At 42.2% G+C, this 23,587-nt stretch overlaps 1 long non-coding RNA gene across 2 annotated transcripts in view; it reads left to right on the top strand.

Annotated features, from left to right (window-relative positions):
• Positions 1-23,587, top strand: part of LOC114813257 — a 113,909-nt gene extending 90,322 nt beyond the window's left edge. For both annotated transcript variants that reach the window (XR_003760958.2, XR_003760957.2), the window contains exon 3: positions 23,159-23,587. This is a non-coding gene — a long non-coding RNA (uncharacterized LOC114813257). The remainder of the gene's footprint in view (positions 1-23,158) is intronic.

Below are 23,587 nucleotides of genomic sequence, written 5' to 3' on the forward strand. Positions count from 1 at the left end.
AGAATTAGAACCCAGGACCTCTGACTCCCAGGCCCATGTTCTTTCCACTAAGCTATGTTGCCTCCAGTAATTGTGGTATTCCTTAAGTGCTAACTAAGAATCAGGCACTGAACTAACCAGATGCAAGGTAATTTGATGCTCACAGGTCCTCTCTGTGGAGCTGTACTAGAGAAAGGAGAAAATCCGGGGGTTTCAAGGTTAGATGAAAGGAAAAAGCTAGTGAGGGAGATTTGGGAATCTTCCAAATACAATTAATATTTAAATTATGACCAGGTGATCAGATGAATTCTGCAAAGCAGAGTCAGGAACAGTACTTACAAGACAAGGCATTTTTAGTATGGGGAAAAGCAGAGTCAGGAACAGTACTTACAAGACAAGGCATTTTTAGTATGGGGAGATTTGAACACATTTGAAGGCTTATAGGAAAAACCAAAGGAGAGCGAGAGGTCAAAAATGGGGATGAAGGAGGGGCAAAAGCAGGACCTGTGTTTCTGAGAGATGAGAAAAGATGGAACCATGATGGATAAAGGCATTAGACTATCTGAGGAGGTGAGAGGTGAGCAAAGATGGAAACCATGATGGATAAAGGCATTAGACTTTCAGTCCCCTCCCTCCTTCTAGACTATAAGCCCGTTGTAGGCAGGGATTGTCTATTGCTGAATTGTACTTTCCAAGCGCTTAGTAGAGTGTTCGTCCCACAGTGAGCACTCAATGAATATAACTGAATTTATGAGTGAGCAGGAGGGAAATCTTCTATGGACCACTTCTTTTCAGGGAAATGCTATCACATCTTGGTTTTGTTGTGGCCATTCTCTCCTGGTTCTCCTGTCACCTCTCTGGCTGATCTTATCGGTCTCTGGCTAGCTGCTGCTCTGCTTCCTACCCTTTCCCAGTGTGTTTTCCAGGATCTCTTTCCCTTCTTAGCTTTCATCCCCTCCTATGATTTCAGCTACCCCATATAATGTGAATGATTTCTAAATCTGTTGTTCTCTATTGTATTTTCCAAGCTTGCACTTGGATCCGTAACCTTAAAGCAATTGATATTCATCCCACCTTCAGCTCCACAGCATTTATGTACATATCCATAATTTATTATAACATCTGTTCTCCTTCTAGGTTGCAACCTTCCTGTGGGAAGGGAACATGATCAACTCTGTTTTATTATGCTCTCCCAACTGTTTAATACAGTGCTGTGCACACAGTAAGAACTTAATAAATGTCACTGATTTAATTTTTTGTGGTATTTAAGTGCTTACTATATGCCAGGCACTGTACTAAGCACTGGGGTAGGTAAAAGTTAATCCAGTTTGACAGAGTCCATGTCCCACATAGGGCTAACAGTCTTAATCTCCATTTTGCAGATGAGGTAACTGAGTCACAGAGAAGCTGTGACTGTCCCAAGGTGATTGATTTAAGTTCTGTGCTCTCTGCACATATGCCAAATAAATACGATTGATGGAGATGCCTGGGAGGGGAGGAGAATAGGGAAGTGAGAGTGAGAATAGATTTTCTTAATTCCATGGTATTTCTTAAGTGCCTGTGTGCAGGGCACTGTATTAATTGCTGGGAAGGAGTGCAAGAAAGGATAAGTAAGGCTCAGTCCCCCAATCTCAAGACACTTATAATCTCAAAATGGGGGCTGTGAAGTTGTCAATGGTCAGAAGAGGAACAAAAAGCACATGAAGGTAAAGCAACATAAGGCTAGAAGACCATTTCTCCCATTCCCTCTGCATCACCCTGACTTGCTCCCTTTACTCATCCCCACTCCCAGCCCCACAGTACTTAGAGAAGCAGTGCGGCTTAGTGGAAAAAGCCTGGGCTTGGGAGTCAGTGGTCATGGATTCTAATCCTGGATCCACCGCTTATCAACTGTGTGACTTTGGGCAGGTCACTTAACTTCTCTGTGCCTCAGTTACCTCATCTGTAAAATGGGGATTGAGACTATGAGCCCCACATGGGGCAACCTGATTACCTTGTATCTACCCCAGTGCTTAGAACAGTGCATGACACATAGTACGTGCTTAACAAATACCGTCATCATCATCATCATTATGTACATACCTTTAATTTATATTAGTATCTGTGTCTCCCTCACCTCTAGCTGTGTGACTTTGGGCAAGTCACTTAACTTCTCTGTGCCTTAGTTACTTCATATGTAAAGTAGGGATTAAAAGTGTGAGCCCCACGTGGGGCAACCTGATTACCTTGTATCTCCCCCAGTGCTTAGAACAGTGCTTGGCACATAGTAAGCACTTAACAAATACCATCATTATTATAAGCGTTTAGTATAGTGCTTTGCACACAGTAAGCATTCAATAAAATGAATGAATGAATGAAATAACTGTAAGGTTGTTGTGGACAGGGAATGGGTCTGTTTATTATCACACTGTACTCTCCCAAGTGCTTAATACAGTATTCTGCTCACAGTAAGCACTCAATAAATACGATTGACTGACTGACTAGTTGAAGGAATCATTTTCAGTACCTTTATGACTCATGTAGGCCTACCCACAAAAACACCCCCCCATCCACTGAGGAGCTAGTGCTTCTTCCACTTCACTCTCTTGCTGACCTGGTTAGGCCAGTTGGGACTCCTTTCATGGCCAAGTTCACTTCTTATGGCCTCAATTTTGCCAAAACATCTAGTCAGTCAATCGTATTTGTTGAGCGCTTACTGTGTGCAGACCACTGTATTAAGTGCTTGAGAGAATACAATATAAGTATAAACAGAGATATTCCCTAGTTCTCAGAGACAGTGACTAGTTGTGAGGAAGAAGAGGAAGGTACTCTGTGAGCCTTAATGATAAATGGAAGAAAAGTTCTGAGGAGTTGGTCGCAGTTGTGAAGTGTAAGTCCCCTCTCCAGTCTATTCTTCACTCTGCTACCAGGCTCATTTTCCTGCAGAAACGCTCTGGGCATGTCACTCCCCTTCTTAAAAACCTCCAGTGGTTGCCTATCAACCTCCGCACGAAACAAAAACTTCTCACTCAGGGCTTCAAGGCTCTCCATCACCTTGCCCCCTCCTACCACTCCTCCCTTCTCTCTTTCCACTGCCCACCCCACACGCTCCGCTCCTCTGCCACCCACCTCCTCACCGTCCCCTGTTCTCACCTATCGCGCCGTCGACCCCTGGGCCACGTCCTCCCGCGATCCTGGAATGCCCTCCCTCCTCACCTCCGCCAAACTCATTCTCTTCCCCTCTTTGAAACCCTACTTAGAGCTCACCTCCTCCAAGAGGCCTTCCCAGACTGAGCTCCCCCTTTTCCCTCTGCTCCTTCTGCTCCCCCTCTACCCCCCCTTCACCTCCCCCCAGCTAAGCCCTCTTTTCCTCCCTTTCCCTCTGCTCCTCCCTCTCTCCCTTCCCCTCCCCTCAGCACTGTACTCGTCCACTCAACTGTATATATTTTCATTACCCTATTTATTTTGTTAATGAGATGTACATCACCTTGATTCTATTATTTTGTTAATGAGATGTACATCACCCTGATTCTATTTATTTGCTATTGTTTTAATGAGATCCTCATCCCCTTGATTCTGTTTATTGCTATTGTTTTTGTCTGTCTGTCTCCCCCGATTAGACTGTAAACCCATCAAAGGGCAGGGACTGTCTCTATCTGTTACCGATTTGTACATTCTAAGCGCTTTGTACAGTGCTCTGCACATAGTAAGCGCTCAATAAATACTATTGAATGAATGAATGAATAAGTCAATGGAGGAAGCGTAGTAGAATCTTTGAGTAGAGGCAAGAGTGGGGTTATAATGAAAAGGGAAATCTGGAATAATAATAGATATGATATTTGTTAAGTGCTTACTATGTGCAGCATAGCACTGTTCTAAGCACTTGGGGGGATTCAAGGTTATCAGGTTGTCCCGCGTGGGGCTCACAGTCTTAATCCCCATTTTCCAGATGAGGTAACTGAGGCCCAGAGAAGTGAAGTGACTTGCCCAATGTCATACAGCTGACAAGTGGCAGAGCTGGGATTAGAACCCATGACCTCTGACTCCCGAGCCCGTGCTCTATCCACTGAGCCACGCTACTGGTTGAGATTTCTGCACCAAATACTCAGCAGAATCAGAGGAAATAGACTGCAAATGTTGTACCAGGAATGAGAAATAGTAGTGTGAGAGCAACAGAAGAACACAAAGGAAAAGAAGGTTGATTTTTATGGTATTTTCAAAGTGCTTTCCATGTTCCAGGCACTGTTCTAAGTGCTGGGTAGATACAAGAGTCCCTATCCTTCATGGGGCTCACAGTCTTAATCCCAATTTTACAGATGAGGGAACTGAGGCCTAGAGAAATGAAGTGACTTGCCCAAAGTCACACAACAGACAAGTGGTGAAAGCAGGATTACAACTCAGGTCCTTCTGACTCCCAAGCCTGTGCTCTACTCACTAAGCCACACTGCATCTCTAGTTGAGTTTAGAAGAGGGAACAGTGTTGAGCAAGTGAATCTATGCATTTGGAAATGGGAATGTTGTTATGGAATCCAGGAGACAGCTAGATGCAATTGATGTAGTTACGGAAGCAGCTTTGCCTAGTGGAAAGAGAAAAGCCCTGATAGTCAGAGGACATGAATTCTAATCCTGGCTCCAACATTGGCTTGCTGAGTGAACTTGGACAAGTCACTTATCTGCTCTATGCCTTAGTTCCCTCATTTTCCAAGTGAGATTCAATACCTGTTCTCCCTCCTACTTTGACTGTGAGCTCCATGTAGAACCTACACCATTATATAATAATAGTAATGTTGGTATTTGTTAAGCACTTACTATGTGCAGAGCACTGTTCTAAGCACTGGGGTAGATACAGGGTAATCAAGTTGTCCCATGTGAGGCTCACAGTTAATCCCCATTTTACAGATGAGGTAACTGATGCACAGAGAAGTTAAGTGACTTGCCCACAGTCACACAGCTGTCAAGTAGCAGAGCCGGTATTCAAACCCATGACCTCTGACTCCCAAGCCATGGCTCCTTCCACTGAGCCATGCTGCTCTAACCCAGTGCTTAGTACAATGCCTGGCACATAGTAAGCGCTTATCGAATATCACTATTATTTTAATAATAGTAATTGTGGTATTTGAAAAATGCTTACTATCTTCCAACCACTGTTCTAAGCACTGGAGTAGATACAAGATTATTAGGTTGTCCCACGTGGGCTCACAGTTTTAATCCCCATTTTACCAATAAGGTAACTGAGGCACAGAGAAGTTAAGTGGTTTGCCCCAGGTCACATGGAAGACAAGTGGCAAAGTCAGGGTTAAAACCCATGTCCTCTGACTCACAAGCCCATGCTCTTTCCACTAAGCCACGATTATTATCATTATCATCATCATCATTATTATTATTACTATTCATTGACAATCGATTCCTCACTGGATGCCCATAGAGTTCTTCGCTGCACAGCTGAATTTGCCAGTTGAAGAGCCTATGTAGATTCATTCAATAGTATTTATTTAGCGCTTCCTATGTGCAGACCACTGTACTAAGCACTTGGAATGTACAATTTGGCTGATAATCTAATCGTCCCATAGCTTTTACATAAGAAGATCTCCCATGAAACTAGAATGTGCAGTCTGTCAGTCAATCATATTTATTGAACACTTACTGTGTACAGACCAATGTACTAATCTCTTGGGAGGGTATGCTAGAACAATTTCACAGACACATATACCCATAATGAACTTCCACTCTAGAGGAGAAGACAGACATGAATATAAATAAATAAAATTACAGACATGTAAATAAGTGCTGTGGGGGAAAGGGGAATGAATAAAGGGAGCAAATCAGGGCAATGCAGAAGGGAATAGAAGAAGAGTAAAGGAGGGCTTAATCAGGGAAGGCCTCTTGAACGAGATGTGCCTTCAATAAGGTTTTGAAGGACAGGGAGTAATTGTCTATCAGCTATGAAGGGGGAGGCCATTCCAGGCCAGAGGCAGAATGTGGGCAAGAGGTCGGTGGCAAGGTGGATGAGATTGAGCTACCATGAGGAGTAGTGAGGTGAGGTAAGAGAGGCTAAGTTGGCTGAGTGCTTTAAAGGGTAAGCTATGTGTAGATTGTCAACATCCTAACTGCATGAGACCAGGCTTTATCAAGTCATTAAGGTGTGTATGCTTGCTTCCATCTACCCTATTCTTATTCATCACCCTGCTACCTGCTTGGTGCTCACTTATCATCCTTTCCCCAGATAGATTTCCGTGAAATTGTTAAACTACCTTGCTATTAGTCTCAGGGCCGGTGATATTACTGACCTCAGTACCTCATGATTGATGATGGAGTTTTTCCTTTCAGTGTTGAGTATGGTTGCTGGTAATCTTGTGAAGCAGCTAACTGGGGGAGGTCCTGGTCTCTCAGCCACATAGATGTCTGGACACTATCAAACATTAGAGACTTTAAATTTGATATATGGCATGACACCCCATTCATACCAAACTCTACCTGTCAAGTTTGCAACATGGGACCAACTTGTTTCTGTTTTCTATTCCTTTATCAATCCATCCTTCACTGGATAGTTTGGCACCTTGAGGAGCAAAACCCTTTGATCATTATGTTGCTTTCATTAAAATATATTCCTAGTAATAAAGCCAACAAGGGGACAATTACATAACCTTTCAAGATCCCTCTGTGAAAAAGATGAGAGTAGAATAATTGTGGTATTTGTTAAGTGCTTACTATGTGCCACGCACTGAACTAAACACTGGGGTGGATACAAGCAAATCAGGTTGGACGCTGTCCCACATGGTGCTCAAAGATTCAATCCCCATTTTACACACTGAGGTAATTGAGGTGTAGAGAAGTGAAGTGACTTGCCCAAGGTTATACAGCAGACAAGTGGTGGAGCCAGGATTAGAACCCATGACCTTCTGAATCCCAGGCCCATGCTCTATCCACTCTGCCATGCAGCTTCTCCAATGATGGTACTTGTTAAGTGCTTATTATGTGCCAAGCACTGTTCTAAGCACTGGGTTAGATACACATTCATCAAGTTGGACACAGTTCCTGTCCTACATAGGTGTCACACACCTAATCCCCATTTTACAGCTGAGGGAACTGAGGCCCATAAAAGTGAAGTGACTTGCCCAAGATCCCACAGCAGACATAAGGTAGAGCCATGATTAGAACCCATGACCTTCTGACTCCCAAGCCCGTGCTCTATCCACTAACCCAAGCTGCTTCTCACAAGGAAGTTTTTGCATTATGTGGGATTATTAAATTATAACGCTAACAGTGGGGTGGGAAAGCATCATTCAGTATGTAGTTAGAAAGAAGATATTAATGTTGTTATCAAAATCTGTCACCATGCTTTGAATAACTATTATTTTCACAGTCGTACCTCTGCAAGAGATTTTATTGCATTTTTTTTTGTTACAATCATGCTTGAATCTACCTGTTAGATAGCAAGCTGGATTTCAGCCCAGTTTCTGTAATAGGACAAAAATCCATTGTAAATATTGGTCGAGAAGCCAAATTTCGAAGGATTTGTATGGTTTGACCTCTTTTTTAGAGATTCATCGTCTATCAATATAAAGAGTTTTTAGCTCATATCTCTAGAAGGAATTGATTTTTAAAAAGCCCCTGATATGACAGCAGTTGCTTATGTTATGTATCTATTTAACAATTTCACTTTGGGGCTGGACTTGATTTGTTGTTGCCAAGTGTCATCTGAATCTGTCTACCAAGGCTCCTCAGCAGACTAAGAAAGTTAGAAAAATGCCAGTAAATGTTCATTACTGATTGGTTAATTCCAGGAGGCATCCGGAAATGGAAAGTCATCAATTTATCAGGGAAAAATGAACTTCTGTGCAAAATCCTAGGGATTTTTCCCCTTCTGTTTGCTCACATTTTTGTTAAGACAATCAGTGTCAGGATATATTTGGCTTGTTACTTGGATTGGCTGCTTCTCCCACTGCTTGTTATTCCTTTTGTTCAACTGAATAGTAAGAATACAGTCATTTTCACCAAAGATTCAAGTGGAGAAAAAGCACCGGAGTCATCAGCATTCCGACATAATTAGAGGCATGAAATTATAATCCACTGATAATTTACGTTACTATTTGTGAGAGGGACCATATTTTAGTGTGATAAACAGGACAATTAGCTGCTGCCACTGTTTTTCTGGAAATAGTAATATAACCTTTATAGCCACAAAATAACTGCCAGTCTTCCGGCCTTTAAATCCTTTTTTGGTTTATCTACAGTGAGTTAAATAAAGCAACCGTGTACAATCCACATACAGGCTGAGCCTTCCTTTACAAGAAGTCTTATTAATTTTATTGTTTTATTCTTCAAAGTATTTTTTTTCTGTATGGTCTTAATCTTTGTCATGAAATAATTTGTTGAGGGAATTTTTTTTCAGATGCAGTAATAGCTCTTTTGTGCTTGGGGAGGGTTTTTGCATTTGTGATAGAAGTTCTTAGCCCAGTTGGTAGGTTCTTTTTGATTCCATTAAGGATTTAATTTGCTTTGACAATATTGATGATATGACACCTGGATACCAATGATTTCTTCTTCCCATATAACAAATGCAGTTTAATTTTTTTATTAATCTCAACATTTTTATCTCAACCAAAGATTGACAGTTTGAAAAAAACAGTTTGACAGGTGCTGGTACTGTCAGGAACAGAACTGCATCAATGATTAAACTGTGTATATCCAGGAAAACCAACCTGCCGTGGCATAAACTGTATTTGTAGTGTTGGAAATAAATATGTCAAACTGAAATAATTGCATTTGCCTTAGCCCCCAATCCTGTGAGGCTTCAGTTCTAGCAATTTATCTGGTCTTTGACACTTCCGAGGAATTCATATCACAGAGGGACTAACCTTCTTAAAATTTTTCAGGGATATTTGAGCCATTTTGGAAAAAGGAACATTGTTCCAACTTTTTTTATGTAGAAAACGTTTGCTACATTGGTTCAGGGAAGGGAAAACAGACTTAAAGACAAATTTTAACTGTACTTATAAACACAGAAGGGAAGCATGGGGCAAATAAAGCAATAGGAAAATATTGAGCATATCACCTCACACTGCCTCCTGGTTTCAGTGTAAGCCTCTTGTGGGCAGGAAACACATTTCTTGCTTTCGTTCAATCAATCAATTGATCAGTGGTATTTTTTGAGCACTTGCTTATATACAGAGTATTATACTAAGCCCTTTGGAAAGTACAATACAATAGAGTGGTAGAAATGTTCCCTGACCACAAAGAGTTTACATCTAGAGGGACAGATAGCTATTAATTAGAGTCAGTGAATTTCAGATACGTGTATGAGTGCTGTTGGGCTGAGGATGAGGTGAATATCAAGTGATTGAAAGGTAGAGATCTAAGTGCAAAGGTGACACAAAAAAGAGAGCACAAGAGGAGTTAATCGGGGAAGACCTCTTGGAGGAGATGTGAATTTAATAAGGCTTTGAAAATGCGGTGAGTGATGGTCTATCATATACTAAGGGGGGAGGGAGCTCCAGGACAGAGGGAGGACATGGCAAGGGATTGCTGGTGAGATGAATGAGAATGAGGAAGAGTAAGCAGATTGGTATTAGAGGAGCAAAGCGTGTGTGTTGAATTGTAGGGAATCGGCAAGGTAAGCAAGATAGGTAGGATCAAAGTGATCGAGTGCTTTAAAGTCAATGGTAGGGAGTATCTGTTTGATCCTGAGGTGTAAGAGCAACCACTGGAGGTTCTTGAGGTGTGGGGAGACATGGACTGAACATTTTGTAGAAAAATGACCCAGGCAGCAGAGTGAAGTGTGGATTGAAGTGGAGAGAGAGAGGAGGCAGGGAGGTCTGCAAGGAGGCTGATGCAGTTATCAAGGTGGGTTAGGATAAGTGCTTGGATCAACATGACAGCACTTTGGATGGAGAGGAAAGGACGGATCTTAATGATGGTGTGACAGGATTTGGTGATAGATTGAATATGGGGATTGAAGGAGAGAGATGAGTAGTCAAGGATAATGCTATGGCTATGGGCTTGTGAGATAGGGAGCCTAGTGGTATTGTTTACAGTGATGGAAACACTGGTTTTGGGTGGGAAGATGAGGAGCTCTGTTTTGACCATGTTTAGTCTGAGGTGTCAAAAGGACAAGGTAGAACTGTCTGGAAGGAAAGAGAAAATGCAAGGCTGCAGAGAAAGAGAGAGGTCAAGGCCATGGGAATCATCTGCAAAAAGATTGTAGTTGAAGCCATAGGAGTGAATGAGATCTCCAGGGGAGTATGTGTAGATGGAGAATTGAAGGGGTATAAAACTGAACCTTAAGGGACCTCCAGATTTAGAGAGGGTGGGCGGCAGAGGAGGATCCTGTGAAAGAAACTGAGGAGCAATCAGAGACTTAAGAGGAGTATCAGGAAAGTACAGTGTCAGTGAAGCCAAGGTTGGATAACGTTTCAAGAAGGGGGTGGTCCACAGTGTCAAAGGTAGTTGAGAGATCAAAGAAGTTTGGAACGGAATAGAGGCCTCTGGATTTGGCAAGAAGTTGTTCATTGGTGACCCTAGAAAGGAGGGTTTCAGTCACTTGAAGGGAGCAGAATTCACATTAGAGAGGTTCAGTAAGAGAATTAGGGGATAGGAAGTGGAGGCAGCTCAAGGAGTTGGGAATCCTCCTGTTTTTCCCCGCTTCAGTCTATACTCCACTCTGCTGCCCAGATTATCTTCCTTCCTCCTAACTCTTGGCTTCAAAGCTCTTCATCACCTTGGCCCCTCCTAATAATAATAATGTTGGTATTTGTTAAGCGCTTACTATGTGCAGAGCACTCTTCTAAGCACTGGGGTAGATACAGGGTAATCAGGTTGTCCCACATGAGGCTCACAGTTAATCCCCATTTTACAGATGAGGTAACTGAGGCACAGAGAAGTTAAGTGACTTGCCCACGGTCACACAGCTGATAAGTGGCAGAGCCGGAATTCGAACCCATGACCTCTGACTCCCAAGCCTAGGCTCTTTCCACTGAACCATGCTGCCTTCTCTCTTTCTACAGTCCACCCCCTACACTCTGCTCCTCTGCTGTTAATCTCCTCCTGGTCCCTCATTCTCTCCTGTCCTGCCTTCAAACCCTGGCCCACATCCTACCAATGACCTGGAATGCCCTCCCTCCTCATATCCGCCAAACTAACTCTCTTCTCCTCTTCAAAACCCTACTGAGAACTCACCTCCTCCAGGAGGCCTTCCCAGACTGAGCCCTCCCTTTCCCTCTGCCCCTCCTCTCCTCCCCATTGCCCTTACTCCCTCTCTCTGCTCAACCCCCTTCCCCTACCCACAACACTTGTGTATATTTATATATATTATTTATTGCTCTATTTATTTTATTAATAATGTATGTACATTTTCCCCCTTCCCTTCCCCACAGCACTTGTATATATTTGTATATATTATTTATTACTCTATTTTATTAATGATGTGTATATATCTATGATTCTATTTATCTATTTTGATGCTATTGATGCCTGTCTACTTGTTTTGCTTTTAGACTGTGAGCTCGTTGATGGGCAGGGATTGTCTCTATCTGTTGCCAAATTGTACATTCCAAGCGCTTAGTACAGTGCACTGTACACAGTAAGAGCTCAAAAATACAGTTGAATGAATGAAAGGAATGGTAGAATGGAGATAGGGCAATAACTGAAGGGAGCTGTGAGTTCAAAGGACGGTGTTTTACGATATGGATACAAGAGCATGTTTGAAAGCACTGGGAAAGAATCCATTGTAAAGTGAACAGTTGAAGATGGTGGTTAGGGTGGGAAGCAAGGAGGAGGTGAGTGTTTTCATAAGGTGTGAAGGAGATGGGGTAGGAGGTCCAGGTGGAGGGGGTAGAATTTGAAAGGAGACAGGATGCCGCCTCTTGAGATATTGCTGGAAAGATGGGAGAGACAAAGAGTGGAGAGGGACTGGAAAGAAGTAGGGGAAATTTCAAGGAGATCTCGCCTGATCTTTGAACACTGGACTTATTTGTTCAATAAATGCTACTAACTATTACTTTTGCTACCACTGTTTCTAATACTTCTATTCCTCCTTCTCCTACCAACTACAGTGGTGGACATAGGATTTTTTCTCACAAATAGCCATTAAATATCTCGGACTTGGGCATGTGAAGATCCTCAAAAAATCAATTAATTCTATCAATAAAGTATTGGCCAGGACATTACGGGAAATAGGTGGGGACAGGGGGTTTGAGGAGGGAGCTAAACATCTGGAACAGCTGTTGGAGGGAGTGACTATGGGAGTCAATAAAGATGGAGATGTATTGTTACGGGGAGGAGGAGAAGACAAAACAGGTGAGAATCAATTGGAGATGGAAGTGGCGAGGCAGGAGGTTTTTGGATTTCCAGAAGCAGCAGCAGTTCCGGAGCTAGAGTGCAGGAGCAGAAGAAGCAAACCATGGAGGTGATCCAGGGTTGCGAATTAGTGAAGGTTCTGTTATATATTCACCAGCTATCAGTAGAGTACATGGCACTCATTAAATACCACAGTGACTACTGTTGCCCAATTCCTCTGCTTATTTACTCTAAGGGGACTGCTCAAATCCCATTTAATCCCCTGTGAGGCATAAATCTTTAGAGTGAATTTGGTTTTGGAAGGGAGTGGAAATGCCACAAAATGTCTGACAGCAGCCTCATTGGATTTTTTAAAATTAAGTTACTGAACGAATTTCATTAACTTGCAAATACACCTTGATTTCTTGGGCAGCGTTTTGATTCACACCCAATTTTATTTCCAAGGGGATGATCAAATATGCCAATTTGGAGGATATTCCATATGTGGCAAGTTAAATAAATTCATTTTAAGGCTGTCTGCTCCATGTTTTAAAATAGCTCTTAAAAACAATAACTATTGAAATCTAAACTTAATCTTTTACTCTTCTTTACACTATATATATTTTACATGATTTTCTAAAATGTCACCGCATCTCTTAATTCCCAGATCATATGATGCTTCTGAGTAAAAATAGACCAGGTTCTTCAAGCTCTTCTATTTTTCTCCATTTCCCTTTAGGTGAACTAGCACACTTTGATATGGAAAGGGGAAGATTCCTTATCTTCTCCTCTTTAATCACTTTTCAAGACACACACCTACACCAAGTTTATATCATTTCCCCAAAATGGCAATTTCATCTTCTTCTCTAAAAATACGGTGGTATAAAAGATGCTTGACGGCCGATAAGGAAGGTGACATATATTTTATTTCCTTTTAGACGAATCCTTATAAAACTTATTTAGTTACTAGAGGCGATGACAGTCTATCCTGCGAAATAATTGATATCCTTTCTGGGTATTTTACAAATGTTACAATGAGACCAGGCAGGCCTTCCCTATACCTAAACGGATCATGGATCCGAGAGCAGTGATTGACATATCAAATCTTCAACCTTCAACCAAATCTAGCATTTACGAGTGCATTTATAACCTTCTCTGGACTCATGCATTTAGTTATTTTGACCAATTGAGTTAAAAATATTTTTCTTTGTCTATGCTAAAGGAGTGTGAGCTCCTTGTGGACAGGAAATGTATCACTTCATTAGCCTTTACTCCTCAAGCACCTAGTACATTTAGTCATATTTATTAAGTGCTTACTGTGTCTAGAGCACTGTACTAAGCGCCTCACCCAGGGGATGCTCAATAAATGCTGCTCCTACTACTTTTACTACGGCTATTACAACCACTACAATGGTTAATGTGAGATTTTTTTCTCAAAAATGGCCAATGAATATCTTGCCTTGTGCTTGTGAAGTTACCCCCCACAAAATCAGAGAATAAATAATTTTTATGGACTATTATTATACACCGAACAGAAAGTAGGAGGGCCTTTATTTGGTTTTTACAATGAAATCTACAACCAGATGAATGTGTCTTTAGACTCATCTGAACAGTTTCAGTCAATCAGTCAATCCTACTGAGCACTTACTGTGTGAGCAGCATGTTCTAACTGCTTGGAAGGGTACAGTATGACAATAAACAGATGCATTCCATGCCCACAACCAGTTTACAATATGGCTAATCTTATAATTAGTATGCCTTAGTGCTGTGGGTGACATCCAGTCATGATTATTTTTCATTATGGGCTGAAAATCATTTCTATTTTGGATACCTATTGTTAGGTTTGAAGATCCTGGAAATATGTAAGAGAGGTAAAAGAACCAGATCGTGTTTTTTAGTTAACAGGAGAGACGGGTAAAGACAATTAGGAGTAGGAAAAATTTGCTGCAATTTGTAATAGCCCCAATATGTAAAGAAGAATAACCGATGAGGGAGATGGCCCAGTGAAAGGAGCAGCGTGATCTATCAGAAAGAGCATGGACCTGGGTGTCAGAGGACTTGAGTTCTAATCCCAGCACTGCCACTTGTCCGTTGTGTGTCCTCAGTCAAGTCACTTCTCTTCTCTGAACCTCAGTTACCTCATCTGGGGATTGATTCCTACTTCCTCATACTTAGATGGTGAGTCCTATGTGGGACAGAGACTGTCTCCAACCTGCTTAACTTGTATCTATCCCAGTGCTTAGAATAGTGCTTGGCACATAGTAAGCATTTAACAAATATTATACTACCACTATTATTATTAATAATAATAATAATAATGGTAAAGATAATTACTGCACACAGTAAGCATTTAATAAATATCACCGATTAATTAATAGTGGGGTTTGTCTCCTCTCAGGTTCATGCCTGAAGAGTTTCCAGTATTATAGCAGTCTCGGGTATAATAATAATAATGGTAATGACATTTAAGTGCTTACCAGGTGCCAAGCACTGTACTAAGCACTGGGGTTCGTACAGGGTAATCAGGTTGTCCCATATGGGGCTCACAGTCTTGTTCCCATTTTACAGATGAGGCAACTGAGGCACAGAGAAGTTAAATGACTTGCCCAAAGTCACACAGCTGACAAGTGGTAGAGCTGGGATTAATAATGATAATGACATTTGTTAAGGGCTTACTATGTGCAAAGCACTGTTCTAAGTGTTGGGGAAGATACAAGGTGATCAGATTGTCCCACATGGGGCTCACAGTCTTAATCCCAAACCCGCTGTCTTTCCACTAAGGCACGCTGCTTCGTTAAGGCTATGGGAGGGAGAGTCATGGAGAGGCATATACATTCCATTCCTAATTTAGGCAGTAGCTAGTGAGTGTAAAGCAATCTGCTACAAGTCAAAACTCACTTATGCTGGGTAGCAGTGGCACGGGAGAGAGTCGAGGGCAGAGACTCAAGAATTGTTGCATGGAAGAAGGCAATGGTAAACAACTTCCATATTTTTACCAAGAAAAGGATACATTACCAGAATGATTGCTGATGGAGGTGGGGCATTCTGGGAGAGATGTGTCCATGGAGCCACTATGGGTCAGAAATGGCTCAACAGCGCAAGAGAAGAGTGGGATTTGTGGCATGTGAGTCATTGAGGGAAGAAGTTAGTACAAGTGTGAATTTGTAATGAGAGAAGATACCCCAGAGTCTGGCTTTCTATCAGGTATGTTAAGCTGAATGGTGCAGAAGTGGAGAAAGCAGGTATGGCAGGAGATATGCCATGGGTTGGAGGCGTGAGAACGACAGGAGAAGAATCAGATGAGTTGAGGTAGGGGAGATTGTGTAGTTGAGAACTAGTATTTTGTGACTGAGGACTAGTATTTTGTGACTGAGGAGGTTTGGGTATGGTGAGATGATTGGGATAGGAGTGGGTGTAGTATATGAAGTCACGAAAGGAGGTAAGGATTGAATTTGAGGGGAAGAGTTGTGGTTGATGTGGAAGGCTGGATAATTGTATTTAGAAAGTAGCAGTGAGTCAAACCATCTTCCAAACACTTCTGGGCTCAGTCTTCCATCCCTGACCACCATTTTCAACCATTCACGTTCTTCTCCTCTACCTTCAAACACTCCCATATGTCACATATCATACAACAACCTACCATGCACCCTCCAAGCAGCGTGGCTCAGTGGAAAGAGCACGGGCTTTGGAGTCAGAGGTCATGGGTTCGAATTCCAGCTCTGCCACTTGGCAGCTGTGTGACTGTGGGCAAGTCACTTCACTTCTCTGTGCCTCAGTTACCTCATATGTAAAATGGGTATTAAGACTGTGAGCCCCACGTGGGACAACCTGATTCCCCTGTGTCTACCCCAGCACTTAGAACAGTGCTCTTCACATAGTAAGCACTTAACAAATACCAACATTATTAACATTATTATCTATTCTTGTCCAAAAAAGAGAAGCAGCGTGGCCTACTGGAAAGAGAATGGGCCTGGGAATCAGATGACCTGGGTTCTAATTCTCACTCCGCCAATTGTCTATGTCACCTTGGGCAGATCACAACTTCTCTTTGCCTCAGCTACCTTGTCTGTGAACCCCAGGAGGGACAGGGACTGTGTCCATCCTGATTATCTTATATCAACCCCAGCACTTAGGATAGTGCCTGGTACATAGTACGCATATAAAAAATAGCATTAAAACAATCCTAAAATAAGAGGAAATAATAAAAATAATAATAATGATATTTGTTAAGCACTTACTATGTGCCAAGCACTGTTCTAAGTGCTGGAACTCATCCATTGCCACCATTTAACCTGTTGCACTTTATTTTTTAACCTTCTTTTTTCAGTTTCCAGCCCCTGCACACTTTTGAGACCACTGTCTCCAAGGTCACTAATTGACCTCATTCTTGCCATATTTAATGGACTCTGATCTACCTCTCTCAGTAGCCGTCAGAAATATTAATAATAATGATAATAATGTTGGTATTTGTTAAGCACTTACTATGTGCTGAGCACTGTTATAAGCGCGAAGGTAGATACAAGATAATCAAGTTGTCCCACATGAGGCTCTCAGTCTTAATCCTCATTTTACAGATGAGGTAACTGAGGCACCGAGAAGTTAAGTGACTCGCCCAAAGTCACACAACTGACAGATGGTGGAGCCAGGATTAGAACCCATTATCCCTGACTCCTAAGTCTGTGCTCTGTCCACTGAGTCATGCTGCTTTTCTAACAGAACATCATAGATCACTCCTTCCTCCTGAAAACACTATTTTACGTCAGTTTTATGGGCACTGGCTCCTTCTGGTTCTCCCCTCACCTCTTTCGCTGATCCTGAGGCTTGTTCTTATTGTATGTGTTATGCAGTTGCTATGTGCAGGCACCATATAAAGTTCTGAGATAGATACAAGATAATCATATTGGACACATCACTGTTCCACAAAGGGCTCACGGTCTTAATATCATTTTACAGATGAGATAACTGAGGCAAAGAGAAGTTAATTGATGGTCACATGGTAAACAAGTGGTGGAGTCAGGATTATTCATTCATTCATTCAATAGTATTTATTGAGCACTTACTATGTGCAGAGCACTGTACTAAGCGCTTGGAATGTACAGGTCAGCAACAGATAGAGACAGTCCTTGCCCTTTGACGGGCTTACAGTCTAATAGGGGGAGACAGACAAGAACAATGGCAATAAATAGAGTCAAGGGGAAGAACATCCCATAAAAACAATGGCAAATAAATAGAATCAGGGTGATGTACATCTCATTTAACCAAATAAACAAAATAGGGTGATGAAGATATATACAGTTGAGTGGACGAGAACAGTGCTGAGGGGTTGGGATGGGAGAGAGGGAGGAGGAGAGGGAAAGCGGGGAGAAGAGGGTTTAGCTGCAGAGAGGTGAAGGGGGGTAGTGGGAGCAGAGGGAAAAAAGGGGAGAGCTCAGTCTGGGAAGGCCTCTTGGAGGAGGTGAGCTTTAAGTAGGGATTTGAAGAGGGGAAGAGAATTAAATTGACGGAGGTGAGGAGGGAGGGCATTCCAGGACTATGGGAGGACGTGGTCCAGGGGTCGACGGCGGGATAGGCGAGACCGAGGGACGGTGAGGAGGTGGGTAGCAGAGGAGCGGAGTGTGCGGCGTGGGCAGTATAAAGAGATAAGGGAGGAGAGGTATGAAGGGGCAAGGTGATGGAGAGTCTTGAAGCGTAGAGTGAGGAGTTTTTGTTTTGAGTGGAGGTTGATAGGCAACCACTGGAGGTGTTTAAGAAGGGGAGTGACATGCCCAGAACATTTCTGCAGGATTAGAATTATTAGAATTATTATTAGAATTACCAGGATTAGAATCCAGGTCCTCTCTCTTTTGTGGACTTTGCCTCTGCATCCCTCCTCTCTAATTTGGGACATCTCTCAAGGCTCTGTCCTATGCCCTATTCTTTTCTCACTCTACATTATCCTAAGACTAAGCCCTCCTTTTCCTTTGCTCCTCCCTCTCCACCACCCTGACTCCCTCCCTCTGCTCACCCCCCTCCCTGCTCCACGCACTTGTGGATATATGTACATATTTATTATTCTATTTATTAATGATGTGTATATATCTATTATTCTATGTATTTATATTGATGCTATTGATGCCCATTTGCTTGTTTTGTATTGTTGTTTGCCTACCCCCTTCTAGACTGTGAGCCCATTGTTGGGTAGGGATTGTCTCTGTTGCTGAATTGTACTTTCCAAGCACTTAGTACAGTGCTCTGCACACAGTAAGCACTCAATAAATACAATTAAATGAATACACTCAGACTTCTGGGGTGCTCATCCACTCCCATAGCTTCAACTACCACCTCTGTGCAGAAGACTCCCAGACCTCTCTCCTACTCTGCAATTTCACATTTCACTGGCTAGACTACTGTGTCAGCCTTCTCTCTGACCTCCCTTCTTCCTCTCTCGCCCCGCTCCAGTCTATTCTTCCCTCCGCTGCCCGGCTCATCTTCCTGCAGAAACGATCTGGGCATGTCACTCCCCTTCTTAAACAACTCCAGTGGTTGCCTATCAACCTCCGCTCCAAACAAAAACTCCTCACTCTAGGCTTCAAGGCTCTCCATCACCTTGCCCCTTCCTACCTCTCCTCCCTTCTCTCTTTCTACCGCCCACCCCACACGCTCCGCTCCTCCGCCGCCCACCTCCTCACCGTCCCTCGGTCTCGCCTATCCCGCCGTCGACCCCTGGGCCACGTCTTCCCGCGGTCCTGGAACGCCCTCCCTCCTCACCTCCGCCAAACTGATTCTCTTTCCCTCTTCAAAACCCTACTTAAAACCCACCTCCTCCAAGAGGCCTTCCCAGACTGAGCTCCTCTTCTCCCTCTACTCCCTCTGCCACCCCCCCTTCACCTCTCCACAGCTAAACCCTCTTTTTCCCCTTTTCCCTCTGCTCCTCCCCCTCTCCCTTCCCATCCCCACAGCACTGTACTAGTCTGCTCAACTGTATATATTTCCATTGCCCTATTTATTTTGTTAATGAATTGTACATCACCTTGATTCTATTTAGTTGCCATTGTTTTTACGAGATGTTCTTCCCCTTGACTCTATTTATTGCCATTGTTCTTGTCTGTCCATCTCCCCCGATTAGACTGTAAGCCTGTCAAACGGCAGGGACTGTCTCTATCTGTTGCCAACTTGTTCATCCCAAGCGCTTAGTACAGTGCTCTGCACATAGTAAGTGCTCAATAAATACTATTGAATGAATGAGTGAACATCTCTGCCAGTCTGTCCTGCTCCACATACCCGAAACTGAATTTTTTAACTTCTTTCTCAAATACTTTTTCTCTATCTACCATTTCCATTACAGTAGACAACACCACCATCCCCCACCCTAATTCTGTAATCTTGGAATTTGTCCTTTGAATCAATAAATGGTATTTATTAAGTGCTTACCATGTGCAGGATACTGTTCTAAGTACTTGAAGAGTACGATACAACAGAGTTGGTAGACAGCTTTCTGGGTCTACCTGCCTTACCTACTGCTAAACCCTAACTCATATGGCATTTATGTTCCCACCTTTACACCTAATTACTTCCTCCCCTCAGTAATTTATTGTAGTGTCTGTTTCCTCTTCTGGATCATGAGCTCTTCAACACATGGGTCATGTCTTCTAGGCTATTGTACGCTCCCAGTTTCTGAGTGCTGTGTTCTGCACACAGTAAACACTCAATAAATGCTACTTGAGTGATTGATAAAGCCGTTACATGCAGTTTCAAGATAGTCAAATTGAGATGACTACTATTATTTCTAAAAGGTTTTTCAGAAAAGCAGCATCAAAAGTTGGAAATCAGAGAATTCTTGACTGAGTCCTATTTTTTTTTTCCATTGAATGAATCCATGTTCAGTTTCCAGTACAAAACACATATATCTTTCTGTGCATTCCTCAATCAATTTTCTCCTTATTAATAGAAAGGACTTTGGTGATTTTTTTTAATTTATAGTTTATACTCTTCAAAAGTGTGAGTTTGTAAAATTTATGTACTGAATCATCTAAGCGCAAGAGAGGAAGCACCTGTAATGAGTCAAACTTAATTGATCTAAATGAGTACTGTCTTCTGAATAGTAATAATTCTGAATAGTAATTATTCAGTACAGTAATAGTATAGCAATAGTAATGAATAGTAATAGTTCTGAATAGTAATTATGAATAATAATTATAGTAATCGTAATAGTAATAATAATAATTATATTATTTCTATAGATTACAAATCCCGCAAACGCTGCTCTGCTTTCCATTTGAGGGCCTTAATTCCAATATGTTGGTTGTTCCCATAGCTTGTCAAAGCTCTGCTTCAAGCCATTTGGTGACAAATTGGATATCATAGATAATTTCTCAGTTTTCGAAAAATAATGGTTAGAGTGTACTTGAAATTTTTGCTCTTGTATACTGTACAGTCACCTCCTTGTAATCTCACATGTTCACCCTACAGCAAATGCATCAATTCACTGTAACGTTTTGGTAGTTGTTATAGTAATTAGATAATGCATTTTTATCTTCTTGAAAATCTGAGACATTGGAGAATACATGTCATGCTTATTACTTGATTGAAAGCCCATGTGTTAAGGCAGTGAGTAAGCAGTTCCATCCTTTAAATTTATGCCCTGCAGAGCTTTTGTGAATTTTAAGGGAGCTCTGGTAACAAGTGGAGTATAATTTGCTGCTCTTTCCTGAGGATCGGCATCAATACAATAGAGTGAATCATTTGATAAGTCACTCGGTCAATCAGTAGCATTTTTGAGCACTTTCTGGGTGTAGAGCATTGCTACCAGGGAAAAAGCCACCAGGTTAAGAGGCCCTCTGAGGGCTAGTTCTGGACTAGTGTGGACTTGTGAACAAGTACTTTAATAACAGGTCCTAGAAAAGACAGGAAGCCTGTGGGATTTAGTACTACCTTCCAATCCCAGTTTAGTTGATAACTGTCTCCCCATTCTTTTTTTCGTTTAATGGTGTTTGTTCAATGCTTGCTATGTGCTAGGCCTTCAACTACCTCTTCTACTAAGAGCTGAGGAGATACTAACTAATCAGGCTGGACACAGTCCATATCCCACAAGGTTCCACAGTCTTAATCCCCATTTTACAGATAAGGTAACCTAGGCATAGAGAAGCTAAGTGACGAGTCCAAGGTCACACAGCAGACAAGTGGCAGAGCCGGAATTAGCACTCAAATCCTGTGTTTTGCGGGTCCATGTTCTTTCTATTAGGTCATACTGCTCTTCGTTTCCCTGTGGATAGGGAATGGGTCTGCCAACTCTTGTACTGTACCTTCCCAAATGCTCAGTACAGTACAATAGTTGCTCAATAAATTCCATTGATAGAGTGATTGATTTTCTCAAAGAAGCAGCATGGTGGAGTAGATAGACACAGGCCTGGGAGTCAGAAGGAAAAGCAGCATGGCTCAGTGGAAAGAACCCGGGCTTGGGACTCAGAGGTCATGGGTTCGAATCCCAGCTCTGCCACTTGGCAGCTGTGTGCCTGAGGGCAAGTCACTTCACTTCTCTGTGCCCCAGTTCCCTCATCTGTAAAATGGGGATTAACTGTGAGCCTCACGTGGGACAACCTGATTACCCTGTATCTACCCCACTGCTTAGAACAGTGCTCTGCACATAGTAAGCACTTAACTAATACCAACATTATCATTAGATTCTAATCCCAGCTAAACCACTTGTGTGACCTTGGGGCTTATTTCTTTGTGCCTCAGTTACTTCATCTGTAAAATGGAGATTGATACTGTGAGCCCCACATGGGACAGGGACTGTATCCAACCTGATTAGTTTGTATCTGCCCCAGTAGGTAGAATAGTGCTTGACACTTGGTAAGTTCTTAACAAATGCCATCATTATTATTAATTATCATTATTATAATTAAAGCCTCCCCCTGAGTGGATCAGCTGAGAAGCCTAGTGGAAAGAACAGGGAACCACGGAGTCAGGAGACCTGGGTACTGATTCCCAATCAATCAGTTTCCTGCTGTGTGACTTTGGGAAAAGGCACTTAACTTCTCTTGGCCTTAATTTCCTCAACTGCAAAATAAGGATTAAATAGCTGTTCTCCCTCCCCTAAAACTGAGAGCCCCATGGAAGAGAGAGGGATGTGTCTCATCTGATTTTGTTGGATCTACCCCAGGACTTAGAACAATACTTGGCCCCTAGAAAGCCCCTAATAGTAGGGTGATTATGATTATTAACACCAGAAGGCAAAGGATGGAAAGGATGAAAAGGGGAAGAGCTGAGAGATTCTTTGACACTAGCCAGAGCCTGGAGAGCACCCCAAGGAGGGGGTTCTAGGGTACAGCAGGTCCCTGACCACTCCATCAGAAGAGGAAACCCAAGCATTATAGGATAGTTGCCCATCCCCACCTTCTTCAGCCTTGCTATTGCTATTAGAACCCTGATCAGTTTTTAAAGCCACCTGTACGTCCATAGCAGGACACATAGCAAGGGAGCTGTAGAGAGGGCAAATTGTTACAGTTTCATAATGAAAGGATGGAAAGTTCCATTTAGATTTCTTCCGTTCGTTAATAGTTAATGAATACTAACATCTGGGTGTTTCAGCCTCGATGGAGCTTCATAATTCTTTCCAATATATGTGTTTTCATTTAACTGGCATTCTCATCCAGCTTCTGATAACATGGGTGTTAACAGTGAACAATCACTTCTTAGGACTGTCAAAGTGCTCGGTCATTTCCCAGCTCTAAAATGGACTGATCTGAAGCAAAGGGGATTCACTGTGTAGGTTCCAGAGGGAAATTTGTCTAACTGCAAGGGAATATTGACAAGTGACCACAGATTTCAGAAAAGATACCCATGGAAAAAGTATAACTCTATCTGGAGGCATCTTGTAAACACTGTAAAACATCCAGAATATTTATTGAACCAGGCATATTTAATGGATTCTTTTTTTCTCCCTCAGAAGAACAATATAATTTCTGTCTGCTGAATACCCTACAAATAAATAAACTTTCTACTGGACCTGAAAATAGTAAAACATTTCTCCTATCAATATTTCACCAACCTCTTTCTTATCTCCTGATTATTTGGTAAGAAAAATACAAGATAAATCCTGGCCCAGGCAGAAGAACGACTACCATAAAGAATGTATGCGGAATACTAAATTGAGGTAACACCAAGTCAAACGGAAGCTAGCATACAGAAGGAAATTCTGAGCCAAGACTCTTGCTGTGTCTTTAACTTAGTCTCATTGTGCCCTGTTATTGTTGCATTTATAGTTGGGATTCTTGTTATTTATGAATTGAATTCCCAAGTTCTTATCTTGCTGTTATTGTAAAATGTCACATGATATTTTGTGCTAAATCAATAAATGCAAGTTGTCACCACTGTA

This window comes from Ornithorhynchus anatinus, chromosome 1 (genome assembly GCF_004115215.2).
Source record: "Ornithorhynchus anatinus isolate Pmale09 chromosome 1, mOrnAna1.pri.v4, whole genome shotgun sequence".
Lineage (NCBI taxonomy): Eukaryota > Metazoa > Chordata > Mammalia > Monotremata > Ornithorhynchidae > Ornithorhynchus > Ornithorhynchus anatinus.